Below are 21125 nucleotides of genomic sequence, written 5' to 3' on the forward strand. Positions count from 1 at the left end.
AACCCATACACATATGGTCACCTTATCTTTGATAAAGGAGGGAAGAATACACAATGGAGAAAAGACAGCCTCTTCCATAAGTGGTGCTGGGAGAACTGGACACCTACATGTAAAAGAATGAAATTAGAACCCTCCCTAACACCATACACAAAAATAAACTCAAAATGGATTCAAGACCTAAATGTAAGGCCAGACACTATCAAACTCTTAGAGGCAAACACAGGAAGAACACTCTTTGACATAAATCACAGCAAGATCCCTTTTGACCCACTTCCTAGAGAAATGGAAATAAAAACAAAAATAAACAAATGGGACCTAATGAAACTTAAAATCTTTTGCACAGAAAAGAAAACCATAAACAAGATGAAAAGACACCCCTCAGAATGGGAGAAAATATTTGCAAACGAAGCAACTGACAAAGGGTTAATCTCCAAAATATACTAGCAGCTCATGCAGCTCCATATCCAAAAAACAAACAACCCAATCCAAAAATGGGCAGAAGACCTAAATAGACATTTCTCCAAAGAAGATATACAGATTGCCTACAAACACATGAAAGGATGCTCAACATCACTAATCATTAGAGAAATGCTAATCAAAACTACAATGAGGTATTACCTCACAACAGTCAGGAAGGCCATCATCAAAAAATCTACAAACAATAAATGCTGGAGAGGGTGTGGGAAAAATGGAACCCTCCTACACTGTTGGTGGGAATGCAAATTGATACAGCCACTATGGAGAACAGTATGGAGGTTTCTTAAAAAACTAAAAATAGAACTACCATATGACCCAGCAATCCCACTACTGGCCATATACCCCAAGGAAACCATAATTCAAATAGAGTCATGTACCACAATGTTCATTGCAGCACTACTTACAATAGCCAGGACATGGAAGCTACCTAAGTGTCCATCGATAGATGAATGGATAAAGGAGATGTGGCACATATATACAATGGAATATTACTCAGCCATAAAAAGAAACGAAATTGAGTTATTTGTAGTGAGGTGGATGGACCTAAAGACTGTCATACAGAGTGAAGTAAGTCAGAAAGAGAAAAACAAATACTGTATGCTAACACATATATATGGAATAAAAACAAAAAAAGATTCTGAAGAACCTAGGGGCAGGACAGTAATAAAGACGCAGACGTAGAGAATGGAATATAAGGACATGGCGGGGGAAGGGTAAGCTGGGACGATGTGAGACAGTGGCATGGATATGTATACACTACCAAATGTAAAACAGATAGCTAGTGGGAAGCAGCCGCATAGCACAGGGAGATCAGTTCGGTGCTTTGTGACCACCTACAGGGGTGGGATAGAGAGAGTGGGAGGGATACTCGAGAGGGAGGGGATATGGGGATATAAGTATACGTATAGTTGATTCACTTTGTTATACAACAGAAACTAACACAACAAAGTAAAGCAATTTTACTCCAATAAAGATGTTAAAAATAAAATAAAATAAAATCTCATTGCATTATATTGAATAAAAAACAAAAGAAAAAAGAAAACAAATTTATGGTTACCAAAGGGGAAACTGGGTGGGGGAGGAATAATTTAGGAGTTTGGGATTAACAGATACACACTACTATGCATGAAATAGATAAACAACAAGGACCTCCTGTATAGCACAGGAAACTATATTCAATATTTTGAATATAGTTCAAGGCCAACCTCCTGTCTACATTTCAGCTAACATAAATCACAGGAGATGAGCAGGTCATGCAGAATCAGCTCACACTCATAAATCCATAAACTCTGGAGTATCTGTCATGACCTCCAGAAATATGCCTTTGTACATTCCCACCATCCCATTAGATACCAACTCTGCAATTTCTCCTAAAGACGTGGTCATTCAACCTGATGTAACATAAACTTTTAAATTATATTTTCTTCAAATAAACTCCGTGCCGTTACACTAGTGTGATGTACCCAGCACTGAACTTATAAATCTTCTAGACCAACATGACTGTTACGTAGAAACAGGATATTCAGCACCTCGTGGACCTGCTCTGCACATAAGTCAAGTAAGTAAGAGATAGATGCTGCTGCCTATACCAAGTTGTGTTTGTCCCCCAGAAGTCCAGGATGGAATGACTTCAAAAAGAAGTCATTCAAAAGAAAGTCATTCAAAGATTCAAAAGAAAAAGCCAGAGACTAAAATATGAGGTCAAGAAATGGGTAATAAGCTAACTCAAATGTATCCAAAAAACTGAAATTCTATATCCCAAAATCCTTCAGTTACAGAAATGCAACAGGTGAGAAGTTGTAATAGATACATCCAGAAGCCCCACGTTTTCATCCCAGTGCTATTAATAGCCTTCATAATGATTCTAAATTTCTAGATTCTATGCTCCCAAAATGCAAAGACCAAAGGCTCATTCCCAAAACACCAAATAGCTGAACCACAGAGAAAGACCATTTTGAAACTTCCGGCTTTAACTCTTCTTGAAGCATGTGAAATGCCAAGGAATTTCTGAGACAAAAAAAGTTCAAAAATCTCTCTAAAACCTCCAAAGTTCAAGAAACTGTCTTGGGGGAAACTTTTTTGTTTTACCAATACATTGAATATTGTCAAACTGACGGTGTGACAGAAGTTTCTCACAAATTTTTCTGTGAAAAGTCAACCCACACAGCTAATAATACCTCAGTACATTGTTGTAGGCAATTAAAAACAAATACCATATGATGTCACTTATATGTAGAATCTAAAACAGCCAAACTCATGAAAACAGAGACTAGAATGGTGGTTGCCAGGGGCTTGGGAAAGGGTGATGTGGGGAGATATAGGTGAAAGGGTACAAACTTCCAGTTATTTGATGAATAAATTCTGGGGATCTAACGTACAGCATGGGGATTACAGTTAATAATACTGTATTATAATCAAATAACTTAATATGTCAATTATACCTCAATAAAGCTGAAACTTTAAAAATTTTAAATAATACTGTATTATATACTTGAAAGTTGCTAAGAGAGTAGATCTTAAATGTTCTTGCCACAAAAAAGAAATGGTAATGTTCAATGTGACGGAGGTGTTAGCTAATGCTATGATGGTAATTATTTCATAATATGTAAGTGTATCATATCAACACATTGTACACCTTAAACTTATACAATGTTATACGTCAATTATCTTTCAACAAACCTGGAAGAAATTTTAAAATAAAATGAAATTCCTCACGTGGAAAGCAATCTGCTGGAAAAGTTGGTTGCCAGCTGCCTAACCATATACCCTGGTCCAGTACCCCATTAGGCGTAACTCTGTATATATTCAATGCTTAGATTTTTCCCAGTACTTTTCCAGTTATGTCACTACTAAATTTTGACACAAAGAAATAAAAGGATGATAGCTATTTGATTTTTTAAAGCTTTCAGTAAAACAATGCATCCCTGAAGAAAAGGGACGAGGCTTAACTAAACTGCTTTTGGCTACACAGGGCCAATGGTTGGTGGTACTCTTGGCCTTGTCTTTGTCTTCCTCAAAAGTGCCTCCCCACTGTGAAGCTTGCATGTAAAATCTAAAGATGAAAAGAGAAGAAGCATGTCTTCGTACAACAGATGAGATAAAATATCCCAAAGCTTTTCTTATTGAACACATCTTCTGAGTCTGCTTGAAGTGATTTCTTTTCATCGTTAGTACTTTCTTATATCTCTACATGTATAGTATAATAGTCTTTAGTTAACTGATTTTCTTTTTTCATTTTTAGTGAATAAGCAGGATCGTGTTGCTTTTAAAGCCTTGCCTGAGAGAAGCAATGTCTTAACGTAAAGCAACATTAGGGAAATGAAGCTACGCACAAAATAACTGTCTTCTACTTATTCTGAACTTTCCCTTCAACTGTCCTGAAGTTCCGTGAAGACCTGCAGACACTACACAGGGAAATTCAGAAAATACTAAGAACCATGTTTCTAGATCATACTATTTACTGAGTATTGCAGTGGGTAACATGACACAGTGGTTTATCTTCCATGGGGAATTCAAAACTTGACAGTGAAACAAGTTTAAACTTACTTCATCTGCTCAGTGACTTAAATTTTTCACAATAGATTATTGGAAAGTACAAGTTCAAACCCAGCAACAGGAGCAGTACTTACAGCTCTCATTTTTGAGAGAAATGTAAATGCCTTATTGTTTGGGTAATTTATTTCTAAACCCAGCTTTGTGACAATACCATATATATTTTTATAAAATAAGGCTCATCAAAACAGTAAAAACAAGTTTGCTTTACTTTTTCCAGATTTAACATTGAAGCAACCTCAAGCATTCCTGTATTTTGGTGACTTCTTTGTAAGGGAAATATTTACATGATGAGGAATTTATATAAAAGTAGAAGTAAAGAAAATAACCGTGTTTACAAAGACATGTGGGAATTTATGTATCAGTCCTTGGAATGGAACTAAAGGAAGAGCTGGAATGTAGCCAGAGTCAAGAGGCAATGGAGACCGCCACCCACTGCAATGTTTCCAAGGACGCTGAAAAATAAACAGGATTATTACACATGACCAAGGTGAATGTGAACCTTGACTCAAGGCTTTGCACGTTTTAAGTTGGAAGAAATACGACACATCCTAGGCAATTAGGCAGTAGGTCCAAGGCCTGTGTTTGATGAGTTTTGTTTTGTACATAGGCCTTGTTTACAGCTTTGTCTGTGGTTCTATGAATATCAATAAATCAGTTTTTTTTTTTTTTTTTTTTTTTTTTAAACAACCTCCCACATCTCTGAGGTTGACCTTTTTTTTTTTTTTTAATTAATTAATTAATTTTTATGGCTGTGTTGGGTCTTCGTTTCTGTGCGAGGGCTTTCTCTAGTTGTGGCAAGCGGGGGCCACTCTTCATCGCGGTGCGCGGGCCTCTCACTATCGCGGCCTCTCTTGTTGCGGAGCACAGGCTCCAGACGCGCAGGCTCAGTAGTGGTGGCGCACGGGCCCAGTTGCTCCGCGGCATGTGGGATCTTCCCGGACCAGGGCTCGAACCCGTGTCCCCTGCATTGGCAGGCAGACTCTCAACCACTGCGCCACCAGGGAAGCCCAATAAATCAGTTTTATTTATTTTATTAATAAAACAAAATTCAGATATCTTGAGTTGATGATTTTGTGACCTATGAGCAACCTTTCTTTATAACAGATTAATTTTTATAAATATGAAATATAAATAAAATTTTTCAGTTGTATTCTTAAAACTAAAAAAAAAAAGAACCAGTGAGGATCTGGATGAGGCAGTAGCAGTACCATTGGAGAAGTAAGGATAGAATTGAGATATTTATTAGTTTAAAATCAACAACATCTATTCATTAAGTGACTGTCGGATCATGGCAGAGAACTGAGAAAGAGCAGGAGTCACTACTGACTCCTATGTATATCACATTTCCACCAACCACACTTGGAAATGTAGAAGATGCAGACTTCAGCAGAAAATAAGGAATCTGAGATACCTATAAGGTGCCATTTTGAAAGTGATGATAACAATAATAAAAAGTTATCACAGTTACCATTGCCAGTTATCTACTATGAGCAAAGTCTGTACTAAATGTTTTATATGAAATATTCTATATAGTCTTCATATCTATCATTATTTCCATTTTGCATATGAGGAAACTAAGGCACAGAGAAGTTTAGTAATTTGCCCTAGGTCACACAGCCAGTAGGTGGCAGAGCCAACATTTATACCTAGGCAATCTGAATCTAAATTCCATGTTTCAGATACAAGTGAAAAGACCTACAAGAATAATTTTTAAGACAAAAAGAGAAAACAACAGAAGGACATGACTGCCACAATGAGAGGCCTGGGAAAACTAAGAGCAAATCCCACCAGAATAAACTTGTCTAAGAACTATTTTATCCACACCAGGACTGGTCCCATACTTGTTTGAGACTCATACATTTGTTAATCCTGAAGCTCATGAATATTACTTGCTGGGTGTGTAACCTGAGGCATGTAGCTCAATCTACCTCACCCTTGTTTATTCACATTGGAAATAAGGACAGTGCTTCATGATCACTAAACTCGCTTCTAGTGCTAAACTTCTGATATTCTAAAAAAAAGAAAAAGGAAAGAAACTTGCTGAAAAACTTTATGCAAGCCATAATTTGCAAGTTCAAAGGAGGAATCATACAGGGCAGTATAGATTTATAACGACGAAGAAGGCAAATAATTGCCCAAAGATAGAATGTTCTTATACCAATATTTAATTTGAAGTGAAGATAAAAACAAAACTTTTTATTATCTAAGGCTATTAAATGAGTTAAATTATTTTAAAGCAGTGCTCAGGAAATTTATGAAACATTTTAGAGGGAATCTTATTCTATCAAATCTAAGCATTTGTCAAACAAACCAGGCAACTTTCCAGGACCTTGAGATGCCTTCATGAAGAAATTAACATGTTCTTTAGGGCCAACTCATGTTCATATACTCATAAGCCTCTTCTCTGGGTTTCCAATAGTTAGTTGCTGATGATAAAGTAATAGCATCAAGTACTCATCCTCTTATCTCAGCTCAAAGTATCTCAAATAATCTATTTTAACAAAAATAAAATTGTCCTCCTACTCAACAATGTATTTTCATGTTTAACAGTAAAACCTCACGGGGGGGGGGGGGGGGGGTAGGGGGAGCAGCAACCGTTTCCATATGTAGCTGTGCCTATGAAGCCTATGACTATTCATCTCACAACTAATGATTTCAGCATCAATAACACATGATGTCAATTTTGGCTATGCAGTCATGCCATCTCACCTTTCTAATTACAGCTGATTTTAAAGTAACTGTCAAATGATCTATAAAAGGCTGACTTGATGGTTTATTAATGAATTCTTCTAGGGAGGTGCACTGTTTTCCTTAGATTAGACAGTCAGCAGAAAACCCATGTGTGTATATTCAGCACTGTGATGTAGTATCTTTGTTAGTGACTTATCATACCAGAACAGGAGCAATCAGGCCAACCCTTCATCAGGTGCTTCTAAGAACCTCTGGGATTTAAAGAAAATCATTTAGTGTTACTGGCATAGTAATTGCCAAGACAGCAGTAAAAAATTTGAAATGGTTTGTTTGAAGGAATCATTTTAAAAAGTCCCTTGTTCCAGATTAAAAATTCAAAGGCGATTTTTAATAAACACTTGGCTGTTTATTAATAAAAAAAGAATGTTATTCACACCAACTGTTTGCTCATATTGTTCTTTCATGATTTCTCCACAGCAATACAATGGTGTCAGCATTCAAAAGGACGAATATAAGAAGCAAATTCTCTGAATTAAATTTCAGTTTGGTATCTATTTGTAGCAGGCAATTTAGTCATCCCCTCATACCTTTTTGTAAGCATGAAGAAATACATGTGTCTTGTATTCATGCAAGAAACTATATTGAAGTAACATCTGCTTCCCTCACTGTTTAATATACAAAGTCCAGCTTTTCTAGGGAAGAAAGTACCATCCTTTCTGCCATCTGGATTGAGTTCTTTAAATGATCATTAAAATGCATGGAAAGTTCTGTCATCAAATGCAAGTTCTAAGTTTGATTTGCATGGAAATGTTTTCAGCATATGAAATGGTGGGTTTCATGGAATGTCAGGACTATATAGGACCTCAGTAATCACTCACCTAAAATTTTCACATTGCCCCTCATTAAGGATCACTGGCCTATGTGGATAAGTTTAGCATTTTGACAAAGGACACCTTATCCACCATACTGAGTAATAGGAACACAACTCTTCTATCTTTCCACAAGGAGTATCAACAGAGAGGGAGAGAAAATATATTCGATTTATTGATCTTGAAAATAACTACATAGGATTAAATTAAAATAATCTCCCTTAAGACTCCTTGAATCAAATCTTTTATGATGGAACTGAATAAAAGGTGATAAGAATGTGATGCATTGCAGTATTAAGGTGAAATAAATTTTGAAACACAAAATGATGAAAGCATTGCCATTACCACACTGGTGTGGTTCATTTTAGCAGTTAAATTCCTCCTATACATGGAGCCCAGTATTATCCAGATTATCTACAAGGCAAAATTATTAAGTGTTTTAAGAAACAAGTTGGGCTGGGAGATCAAGATGGTGGAGTAGAATGACATTTTTTCAATATAAATTTATTTATTTATTTTTGGCTGCATTAGGTCTTCATGGGTTGCTGCACATGGGCTTTCTCTAGTTGTGGCGAGCAGGGGCTACTCTTCGTTGCAGTGCATGGGCTTCTCACTGCGGTGGCTTCTCTTGTTGTGGAGCACGGGCTCTAGGCACACGGGCTTCAGTAGTTGTGGCATGGAGGCTCAGTAGTTGTGACTTGTGGGCTCTAGAGCACAGGCTCAGTAGTTGTGGCACACAGGCTTACTTGCTCCATGGCATGTGGGATCTTCCCGGACCAGGGCTTGAACCCATGTCCCCTGCATTGGCAGGCGGATTCTTAACCACTGTGCCACCAGGGAAGCCTGAAGGACATATATTTCTGATGCATTTGTGGGAGGAGATGAATCCATCTACATGTGGAACAATTCTCACAGAATACCTACTGAATGCTGGCAGATCTCATACAACCAAAACTGCAAGACAGATCACCACATAACCAGGTAGTATGAAAGGAAAATAAAAAGAGGGATCAGTATGGGACTGGCACCCCTAAAAGGGAGCTGTGAAAGAGGAAAGGTTCCCTCACACTGGAAACCTCCTTCACTGGCTGGTAGGTCAGCTGGGACAGATAGGGAGCTTCAGAGGCTCACAGGAGAGTGAGGCAGATGGCTTGTGGCAGGCAGGGCAGAGAGAGAGCAGCTCAGAAGGTCCTTGTCACATCAGTGTACTTCCCAGCCCAAGAGGCACATCTGCTGGTATGTGCAGCAGCTGGGTGCTGAAACTCAGGCTTCAGTGGACAGACCTGGGGATGGGACTCCATTTGGCTGTGCAGAGAAGCCCAAGAGGCCTGGAGTGTGGTCTGGGCTTCAAATGGGGGTGTGCACAGCATGTAGCCTGGGTCCACCACAGAAGCCCTACTGTCAATGCACACAGGAAGGGAGGGGTGTGGCCTAACCATAGCAGTCACATTCCAGCCTGCTCACAGGGAGCACGGCTCCACCACTAAGAGCTCTGAGAGCACTCAAGTGCTGGCAAGTTGCCCACAAAGCCGAGGTGGGGCTGAAATCTGAGCTGATTATTGGCACTCCCACAGCAGGTGCAGGGCACAGCTTCAGAAGGTTTACACCAGCACCTTTGTGAGCACAGCACTTGAGGGACATCCAAGCCAATTACCAGTGTTCCCACAGCTGAGGCAGGTCCAGCAGCACCACCAGGCTTGGTCAGTGCACACAACAGGTGGCACGTGACATCACAGAGCACACGTCCTGGTGGACAGCTCCTGGGGAAGAATACACAGTGGTTCCATTCCCAGCAGGAGCATTCCAGTCCCACCTACCTCACACCACAGCTTAGAACCTAATCTGATGGCTTCTATTCCAACAACTGGGGAGGAGCATACCCTGCCCCCAACAGGGCTATGACAACCACAGAGCAAAGAGGAGGCCCCGTCCAACATTCAGTGCAGGCTCTGATCACAACACCAGTCACACCCCCTGTTCAAGGGGATAACGGTCAGCACACACTGAGGAAAGACACATCTGGCATCCATACCCAAAACAACCCTTGCACCAAAAATACTGGATTCGCACAGGCAACACAGGGGTGCTCCAACATAAAAACAGCCCTTCAAGACCACAGTAGATAACTGTTTCTCCTAAATTCATAAAGTCAGAGAAACATAAGTAAAATGAAAAAGCAGAGGAACCACTCCCAATTAAAAGAACAAGAGAAATCCCCAAAAAGAACAAATGATAAAACAGACCTCTCCATTCTAACAGACCCTGAGTTCAAAAAGAAGGTAATAAAAATACTGAAGGAATTAAGAAAGACTAGCAGTAGAAATGCAGGTCACTGTAACAAGGAACTAGAAACTATAAAGAGGAGCCAATCAAAATTAGACAACTAACAATTGCCGAGATGAAAACCAACTTAAGGCTATAAATAGCAAATTAAATATGAAGAACAAATAAGTGATCTGGAAGACAGAGTAACAGAAATCAGTCAGAACAGCAGACAGAAAAACAAATGAAAAAAAAGTGAAAGCAACATATGAGACCTATGGGATAATATAAAGCATACCAGTCTATGCATAATAGGGATCCCAGAAGGAGAAGAAAAAGGGGATCAAAAAATGTATTTGAAGAAATCATGGCTGAAAACTTCCCAAGCTGAAAAAAGGAAACAAGATATCCAAGTACAGGAAACACAGAGGGTCCCAAATAAGATGAACCCAAACATACCTACCCAAGACATATCATAATTAAAATGGCAAAAGTTAAAGACAAAAAGAGGATTCGAAAGGCAGCAAAAGAAAAACAAAGAGTCAGAATTTCTCAGACAAGCAAAAACTAAAAGAATACAGCAATACTAAACCTATCCTAAAAGAAATATTGAAAGGTCTTCTCTAAATAGAAGAGAAGCAAGTATCTACAGAAAAGGAAAAATCACAATAAGAAAAGCAAATATATAAAAGGATTGTATATCACTTAAATAAGCCAGTACATAGATTTTAAAAACAATCAAAAAATTTTGTGAGAGCAATTTTAACTACAATGAACAGCAAAAGGATAAACATGAAAATGTAAAAGAGGACATCAAAAACAAAATATGTGAGGGAGAGAAGTATAAAAATGTAGATATTTTAGAATGTGTTTGAGCTTATATGACTACTAGTCTGAAGCAAGTAGATACAGTAATAGGTTAACATACTTGAAAACCAGGGTAACCACAAATCAAAAACATACAATAGATTCACAAAAAACAAAAAGAACAAATATAATACAAAAGAAAACCATCAAACCACAAAAGGAAAAACAAAGAAAAAAGGGACAAAGGACACATACAAAATCAACTGGAAAACAATAAAACTGTATCTATCACTGATTATTTTAAATGTCAATGTACTAAATGCTCCAATCAAAAGACAGAGTGGCAGATTGGCTAACAAAACAAGAACCTACAATACACTACCTACAAGAGACCTACTTTAAGGCGAAGGACACATGTAGATGGAAAGTGAGGCGATGGAAAAAGATATTTCATGCAAACAGAAATGACAAGAAAGCAGGGGTAGCAATACACATATCAGACAAAATAGACTTTAAAACAAAGGCCATGAAGTAAGATAAAGAAAGACACCATATAATGATAGAAGGATCAATACAAGAGGATATTACACTCATTAACATATATGCATGCAATATAGGAGAACCTAAATACATAAACCAAATACTAACAGACATACAGGGAGAAATTGACAGGAATACAATAATAGTAGGAGACTTTAACATCCCACTCACATCAATGGACAGATCTTCCAGACAGAAAATCAATTAAGGCAACAGAGATCCTAAATGACACAATAGAACAGTTAGGCGTAATTGATATCTTCAGGACATGACATCCCCCCCAAAAAAAAACCCAAAATACACATTCTTTTCAAGAACACAAGGAATATTCTCTAGGATATGCCACATACTAGGACACAAAACAAGCCTCAACAAATTTAAGAGAATACAAACTATTTCAAGCAACTTTCTGACCACAAGAGCATAACACTAGAAATCAACCACAGAGAAATAGGAAAGAAAATTATTACATAGAGACTAAACAACATGCTACTAAAAAACTAGTGGGTCCATGATGAAATCAAAGAGGAAATTTTTTAAAACCTGGAGATAAGTGACAATGAAAACACAACCATACAAAATCTATGGGGTGCAGCAAAAGCAGTCATAAGAGAAAAGTTCATAGCAGTAAAGGCCTTCCTCAAAAAAACAAAAAGAAACTCAAACAACTTAACTTACCATCTAAAATAATTAGAAAAAGAACAACCAAAACCTAAAGTCAGCAGAATGAAGGAAATAAAGATCAGAGAGGAAATAAACAGAGATTAAAAAATAGAGAAAAAACAAATCAATGAAACCAAGAGCTGGGTTTTTGAAAGGATAAACAAAATCAACAAACCTCTAACTAGGTCCACCAAGAAGAAAAATGAGAGGACCCAAATAAACAAAATAAAAAATGAAAGAGGATAAATAACAACTGATACCAGAGAAATACAAAAAAATCATAGAGAATATGATTAACAGTTATATGCCAACAAACTGGACAACCTAGAAGAAATGAACAAGTTTCTAGAAACATACAGCCTACCAAAACTGAATCAAGAAAAAATAACCTGAACAGACTTATCACTACAAGTGAAATAGAATCTGTATGTAAAAAAAAAAAAAACATAATACACACTTAGATGTCATACTTGGGTTTCTTGTGAGGATTACATGAAAAGTAGATAGAACAGTGCTTGGTACATAATAAATATTCAGAAGAAACTTTCAGAATCTGGGGGCTATTACTTTCTCAACCCCAGGACTACAAAGGCCACAGTTAGTCTACTGAAAAGGAAGTATTATCCACTACACGGAACTTCTGGACTACACTTCCCAGAATCCCAAAGAAGTAGTAGGGCTACAGCCTCATCTGCCTGGGGCAGAAATGCTTCCAACTAAGGAGACTTAAGAGGGGGTTTTATCTAGCCTTCTAAACCTAAGTCATGTAAATCATAATATGGCATTTTCATTTTTAAAAATTATTTTCATAAAAACAGTAATTTCATTAGAAGTACCTAAGATTAATATACAACAAAATGGTATATGGGGGAGGGCCAGTAAGGACTAGGGACTCTTTTTTCTTTTTTCTTATCAAAGAACAAAATGCTGATAGATTCTTATTGTATTGATAAAGTTTTCCTGCACCATATTGTATTGACAAAAGTGTTACAACTCATCAGCTTGTTTTTCTTCCTCCTTAACGTAGTTTAAAAGAATTTGTTAGAGTCACCTGAAGAACCTGAGTCCTCAAATTCACACATAAATCTCACAGCAGCAGGAGCCAAAGATCTGCCTCAACTTCTTCAGAGTCATCAAGATTTCACTGAAGAGGAAACAGAGCTCAGAGATGGAGAGAAAACATTCATGTGTTTCAGCAAAGGTGATGCCTGCTGGAGAGGTGAGAAGTATTTGCTGCTTCAATGAGTCAGATAAAACCTACCAGCCTTGATGGAGGTGTACAGGCTTTGCAAAATATTTGCTTAAATAAACCGTGTCCCTCGCACGGCTCCTAGTGGCTTTCTCTTCAGATGATACCCCTCTTAGGTGCAAAGTTCAGCATCCACATTCAGTCCAATTGTCAGACCTTGGTAGAGAGGTTATATAACTGCTTTCTGTGAGAAAATTTGGTTTACTCCACGCAGGCCTGCCAACCCTTCAAGAGCTAAGTCAATATAAAATTACAGAGTGCAGAGGCTGCACCTTAAACAGTTGACATGTGTGGGGAAACTGAATTTAATTACATCAGATGAATAGAAAAGCTTTTCATAAATATACAGTGCCTAAGAGGTATGTCCGAGAGTGGGCATTACTATCCTAATGTGCATAACGGCTTAGAGTACAGGGATGCAACATTGCCCAAGTTCGTGAGAAATAAGAGAACGCATGGGATAAAATTGTTTTCTCAGCCTGTACTCTTCTGATATTCACTCTGTATCATATAACCTGAAAGGCTCAAAGTCTCATTTTCAGGTACAGCCTAAATTCTAACACAAAGTAAATTAGAAATCAGTTTATTTAACCAATTGATTTTTTTCTGAGACAGAGAACACTACTGACACGTATTGCAAAGATTAGGCCATAATTATTTTTTACAATAAACAATTTTGGAATATGCATGTGGATTTCTCATTTTTATACACAAAATATCACTGGTTTTTCCCAAATGAGAAAACACCAAAAATGCCAAGGATAGAAAACGGAATTTTATTTGCACTCAAGTACTTGATCAGCTGATTTTAACCCAGGACCTCAGTCACAACTATCTTTATGTTGCACGTGAGCACAGGCACACATTTTGTAGCAGAAAGACTCTTCAGTTACTCTTCCAGCTAGTCTTGAATCCAATCCTGACATGTAGCCCTGGGCTTCTCATTCAAGACCACACCACTCCTGGGAGTTACCTGGCAGTCCAATGGTTAGGACTCGGCACCTCAGCACTTGCACTGCCATGGCCCAGGTTCAAGCTGCGTGGAGCAGCAAAAAACAAAAATAAACAACAACAACAAAAAAAAACAAAATACCCGCACCACTCTAGACATACCAAAAAAACCGGACAACAACCAATACAAAGCCCAAGTTTAAAGTTAATTTTTGTTTTTATTCCCTAATTTAACTTGTGTAGTATTAATACCTTCTCTTCCTCTCTCTGTTACTCCACAAGAATTAAATGCCTTCAAATTGCTCTTTGGCTATCAAAAGTTTGCTCAGTGTGAGTCCCTTGGGCTTCCCTATCTTCCATGTCATATGCTCCACAGTTACATCTCTTTTTCCCTTTTCCACAAAGCTCCCCCCTTTCTCCTCCTGTGGACCTAAAATGGATGTTAGGAAAGCAATCTGATTGGACTAAAGCAAGCACCTGAGCAAAGAATTTCTGATGTGATACCTCCCCCTTACCCAATCCTCATATCTTCCCAAACAAATGTATATTTTAATCCTAATGATTTTAAAATTACAGAAATTATAGGCATAGGATATTTGAGAAGAGACTTCTTTAAAAAGAAAACTTGGTTTAATGATTTTCAAACAACTTTTTTTTAGCTCAAGAACATTTTCTTCAAACAAAACTTATACAGAATGTCAATGTACAAAACATAAAAAAAAAAAAAACCCACAGAACTTCTTGTTGAAGTAATGACAGGAGGACATAAAGACCAGTGCTACTATTTGCTCTCTCACGCAGAATAGCCCTAGACACACATCCTCAGAATCTTTAAGGGTTGCTTTCAGAGTGAACTTTGAAAATGACTGAAAATTCACTCTAACATGTCTCAGCTTTCTCTGAGCCTTAGTTAGGAAGAAGAGAGGCAGATCTTTAGCAATGTGCTTCCATCATATAAGACAAACTTAGGACTACAAATACAGTTACACCATTCTCACCCACCGCCAATGTCCTATCTATGGTCTAGTCTTCTCTTAGAAGAAGGAATCACAGAAAAACCACTACTAACACCATTTCCCTTCCACTACAAGAACTTTTTCTAAACTCTGATGCCTGGAGGAGCCCAATTTAATCATTGACCTACTACATAAAAAGGACAAATGCCCCAAGTGTTGAGGAACACCACACTCTTTTAAATGAGGTATTCTAAGAACCTAGCTATATCAAGCATAATCAAAAAGTTTGTGGAATGGTAGAATTATATTTTTAAATACATTAAATGTATTTGAAACTCCTACTTTGAAATCATCTTCAATTTTTATTTTTGTAGTATAATGGCTTCATTCATGTCAAATAGGTTTCTTGTATCATTAGTTTCAAATTAGAAACAGAAATCACACAGACAAATTTAATCAATAAGGCATTTTCTGAATGATTGGTAAATTTTTACCCACCCAAAATTGCCAGATAGCAATGATATTTCTCAAGTTGAGTGCTGTTTAAAATATTATGCTTTTTTTAGCTTTTCAACAGTTTTATTAATTTGCCTGTCTTTCAGGAGCTGCTTTGAAAGATGACACATCGTATCTTAAATTGCTTACAAGATTCAGATATACTGCATATAATTTCCTCACACTTGATTAAAATTATTACTTATGAAGCAAATAGTATTTCAGCCATTGCTTTCTACTACTTTGTCACTTTCTATTAAGAAATTTGGAAGTAATTCATGGGAAGAAAAACAAAGAGGCAAAGATTTTCTAAAGAAAATCCAAATAAAATAATTTGGCAATTACAAAGAAAACTGTACATTTTTAAAAGATTTCCATGCTTTTAAAAAATATCACATAATCACCTCCAAATTTGTATAACTAGGAAAATTGTTCACCTGTTAGAAATCATTTCCTTTTAGACATTTTCCAGATTGCTACCCTATCATTTATTAGCTCCCCTAAATCTGTGCTACTGCTCTGTTGAATGGGGGAAGCCAGATGTTAGTTGGGTTAATGGTACCATGACAGTTTAATACACAGAAGCATACCCCAGATTAACAAACATTTTCTTTTCATTTGTGGATATATAAGACTTTCAAGTACAATAAACAGGGTTTTTTAAGTTATAAAATAATGGCTATATTTCCCTGTGCTGGTCAATATAGCCTTGTTGCTTGTTTGTAGTTTATCTTAATCCCATACCCCTATCTTGCTCCTCCTCCTCTCTCTCCCCACTAGTAACCACTAGTTTGTTCTTTATATCTGTGAGTCAGTTTGTTTTATACATTCAGTTATATACATTCATTTGCTTTATTTTTTAGATTCCACATATGAAGTGATACGTATTTGTCTTTTCTCTAACTTATTTCACTAAGCATAATGCTCTCTAGGTCCATCCATGTTGTTCCAAATGGCAGAATTTTCTTTATAGCTGAGTAATATTACATTGTGTATATATATCATATCTTCTTTATCCATTCATCTGTTGACGGACACTTAGGTTGCTTCCATGTCTTGGCTATTGTAAATAGTGCTTCTATGGACTTTGGGTGCATGTATCTTTTTGAATTAGTGTTTTCATTTTCTTTGGGTAAATACCCAGGAGTGGAATTGCTGGATCATACAGTAGTTCTTGATAACTTTTATAGCTTTTTCTATAACAACAATGGCATCTTCAATGATGTAATCCTTCCAGACTTCCATGATGTCCTATCTATCGGGGTTCTCTTCCACAGCATTTACAATCCTTTCCATAGAGTAATGTGTGTAATAAGCCTTAAAGGTTCTTATGACCTCCTGATCTAGAGGCTGAATTAGAGACATTGTGTCTGGGGGCAAGTAAACCACTCCAATATCTTCAGTGTTGAACTCATGGGGTTCTAGGTAGCCAGGGGCATTGTCCAATATCAAAAAAAAAAAAAAAACTTTAAAAGGCAGTCCCTTACTGGCATGGTACTTCCTGACTTCAGAAACAAAGCATCGATAGAACCAATTCAGAAAAAAAGGGTTCTCGTTGTCCAGGCCTTCTTGCACAATCAAAAGACTAGCAGCTGGTGTTTCTTTTCCCTTCAAGGCTCAGGTGTTAGCAGCTTTGTATATAAGGGCAGTCCTGATCATAAACCCAACTGCATTCACATGAAACAGCAGTTAGCCTATCCCTTCCTGCCTTAAATCCTGGTACTCGCTTCTCTTCCTTACTAATAAATGTCCTTGTGGCATTTTTTTTTTTTTCCAGAATAGGGTGCTTTCATCTGCATTAAAAACGTGTTCATGTAGATATTCTTTGTCAATGATTTTTTTAATGGCATCAGGGAACTCATCTGCTGCCTCTTGGTTGGCAGAAGCTGCTTCTCCTGTTATCTTGACATTTAAGCCAAACCTCTTTCTAAAATTATCAAACCACCTTTTGCTTGCATTAAATTCTCCAGTTTTCGACCCTTCACCTTCCTTTTGCTTCAAGTTGCTATATAATGACTTCACGTTTTCTTGAATCATTTTAGAGTCTATAGGTATGCCTTTCTTGTAGCATTCCTACACACACATAAAAGTTAAGCTGCATTTTCAGTACAAGATAAAAAAATGTTTCAAAAAACTAAGTTTTTGCATCTGCACCCATAGCACAACAACAGATTCCTGAATTTTTTTTTTTTTTTTTAAAACATGGTCCTTATGCTGGATTCATTTCTCTTGAAATGGCGGGCAGCTGCAGCTGTAGATCTTAATCTGCGGTACATATCAAGCAATTCAACTTCTTGTAACGTCATGACTTTTCTCTGCTTCTTGGGAGCACTTCCAGTATCGCTAGTGCCACTTTGTATGGGTCCCACGGTATTAGTAGGTTTATGGTATTGCACTAAATGTGATGAAAAATACGTGAGAACTGCAAGAGATCACTTTTTGCTGTGATACACAATTTACTGGAGAGAGAAACTGCTCAGGCAGAGAAGATCAGCATCACATGGCATTTAAGTGAATACCTGCAACATTTGAGCTCACCACAGTAGCAACAGGAGGTGGCTACAAAATTATTACAGGAGTACAATGTGCACTACAGTAAATTTTATGCAGTTATAATTTAATACTTCATCTTTACATTTGTTTACATTTCTCTCAACTGCAAATGACACCATGTATGGTGTGTGTGTGCATAAATTTTGATAAATTTTAACTTTTTACAATAAATTTGTGTATAATTTATGGCAGTAAATGATAAAACAGACTAGTAACTACATATATTTTATGTACTCATGAAATACCTTCTTCTTAATTTTTTTGATATTTCTAGGCTACATGGTTCATCTCTGAGTTTTGAATTGTCAAAACTCAAATATTTCCCACCTATTTTAAAAAATCATCATGTAAGTGGGCCCACACAACAAACCCCTGTTGTTCAAGGATCAACTAAACATCTTAATTTATATGCAAAAATTGTGAAATACTTGACTATAGGCTATACTATACTGTTACCATTATAATACAATTGACTGTCCTAAAATATAACAGGTTAGATTTTTTAAAGTTTAGCACTAAAGAGAAAGGAAGAAAACCTCAGCACAATCACCAGCTAATGGCTTCTGCAGCCCCTAAACTGCACATTTGCAACGCTAAGTCAAAGCTCACGTCCAACCACGGTGAGTGGAATAAGTGAAATATATCAGTTCTGCCTCTATTGTTTCCTGTTGCTGCTGATTATGTTGGCACTAAGTTCTTAAGAATTATTTTCTTCTAGTATCTCCTCTTCGCCTCCTGAACCAAATGTTGATGGTGATTATGCTGATTAATTTTTTTTTTAAACATCTTTATTGAAGTATAATTGCCTTACAATAGTGTGTTAGCTTCTGCTTTATAACAAAGTGAATCAGTTATACATATACAATATGTTCCCATTTCTCTTCCCTCTTGCATCTCCCTCCCTCCCACCCTCCCCATCCCACCCCTCTAGGTGGTCACAAAGCACTGAGCTGATCTCCCTGTGCTATGCGGCTGCTTCCCACTAGCTATCTATTTTACATTTGGTAGTGTATATATGTCCATGACACTCTCTTACCCTGTCACATCTCACCCCACCCCCTCCCCATATCCTCAAGTCCATTCTCTAGTAGGTCTGTGTCTTTATTCCCGTCTTGCCACTAGGTTCTTCATGGCCTTTTTTTTTTTTTTCCTTAGATTCCGTATATATGTGTTATATGCTGATTAATTTTGTGTATCGACTTGACTGGGCCATGGGCTCCCCAGATATTTGGTCAAGATTATTCTGGATGTTTCTGTGAGGGTATTTTTGGATATGGTTAATATTTAAATTGGAAGTCTAAGTAATGCATACTGTCCCCCCCCTAAGGCAGGTGAGCCTCAGTTAGGTGAAGGCCTGAATAGAATAAAAAAGGCTCAACTTCCCCAAAGTAACACAGAATTCCTTTTACCTGGCTGCCTGCAAACTGGGACATCAACTTTTTTCCTGCCTTCGAATTTGAACTGAAACACTGGCTGTTCCTGGGTCTCAAGCCTGCCAGTCTTTGAGCAGGAACAACACCATTGCCTCTCCTGGTTCTCAGGCCTTCAGGCTTGGACCGGAACTAAACTATCAGCTCTCCTGGGTCTACAACTTGCTGAGTCACCCTGCAGTCCTTGGGACTTGCCCACCTCCATTATCACAGGTCAGTTCTTTACAATAAATCAACATATGATATTTATAGAGGGGGGGATATATAAAGATACAGATATAGAGATATAGATACAGATCTCGTATTGGTTCTGTTTCTCTGGAGAGCTCTAACTAATATAGTGATGTTACAATTTTATTGATGCAATCCCCAAACCAAAGGTTTGTGCACTGCTTGCAGAAGACGTAAACTATTTTCAGAAGCAAATTTAAGACCCTAACTTATTTTTATTTCCGATATATTTGCAGGCCCTTAATGTTTCACACAAACATTTGAGAAAAATTTGTCCTTAAACCCCAAACAAAAAAATGTGGCAATGGAGATATAAACTTGAGTTTCGGGATAATAAAATTGTCTCCGAATTTCCACCTGCAAGTCAGCTTTCACTGCACATATACCCATTTTACCAGTTTTCCTGGAGTAGAACAGTAGGAGGATCAAGCAAGCATTATGTAACAAAATACCTGCCCTCACAAGAAATTTCAGCAAGTTCTGGTAAAATGAACTATTTTCTCTTAGGCCAGTATTGATTGTTCATATGTCTATACTGGTATTAGTAAACCAATTAGTTCATAGCTATACAAGTTATATTAACTGCAAAGTACAGTATTAAAGCTATTTGTCTCAAGCAGTTTTTTGCTTTTGTTTCTGTTTTTTTTTTTTACATGTAACTAGTTATTCCAAATTATTTGAATATCATAAGGCAGTTCTGAAATTTCTTGCATATCATGCAGTTTGTCTATGACTGAAGAATAATGATAAAGAGGCCCATTACCTCTCTAGCTATGACCAGTAATTCTGGAGTATGTTTTAAGCTGTGTTTTCTTTCTGAACACCCAACTGAAAAGTGTGCATAAACATGGGAGGCTTCCCATATCCTTCACAGTCCTCACCATGTGTATGTGCCACCAATAACATTTCTATGATGTTAAAATACATATGCAGTTACTCAGTTTCCCAAAAGCTAAGCCATATAGCAGTTTCATGCAGACACTGAGACAAGACTAAAGACAAGATTTAGTGCATCCCAAAAGCCGGGCTGGGAGACTAAAGCAATTAGGAGCCAAAAATATAGGAAAGGCTGGCCCACCCTATCTCCTGGATCTACCAAAGAACAGCCGCTTGCCAAAAGTAGTAAGCAATGACTCAGATCTCTGGGTGGTGATCAGCGCTACTAGAGGTGACCCACAGCTAATGCCCACTGACAGTGCACCATGACGACATTCCAGGTATTACACGGGCAAGAAAGAATCCACAACAAACTTTCCGGTTATACCCATAGGTTTAAGGACAGTTTCCTTTAACAAGAGAAGGGCCAATAACTAACTGGGTTACAGATCAGATTATCTTATTTCCAAGGTGACTGACATATGTGTTTCTACATACACCCCTAATAGGTACATATATC

Source organism: Balaenoptera musculus, chromosome 16 (assembly GCF_009873245.2).
Source record: "Balaenoptera musculus isolate JJ_BM4_2016_0621 chromosome 16, mBalMus1.pri.v3, whole genome shotgun sequence".
NCBI classification, from domain to species: Eukaryota; Metazoa; Chordata; class Mammalia; order Artiodactyla; family Balaenopteridae; genus Balaenoptera; species Balaenoptera musculus.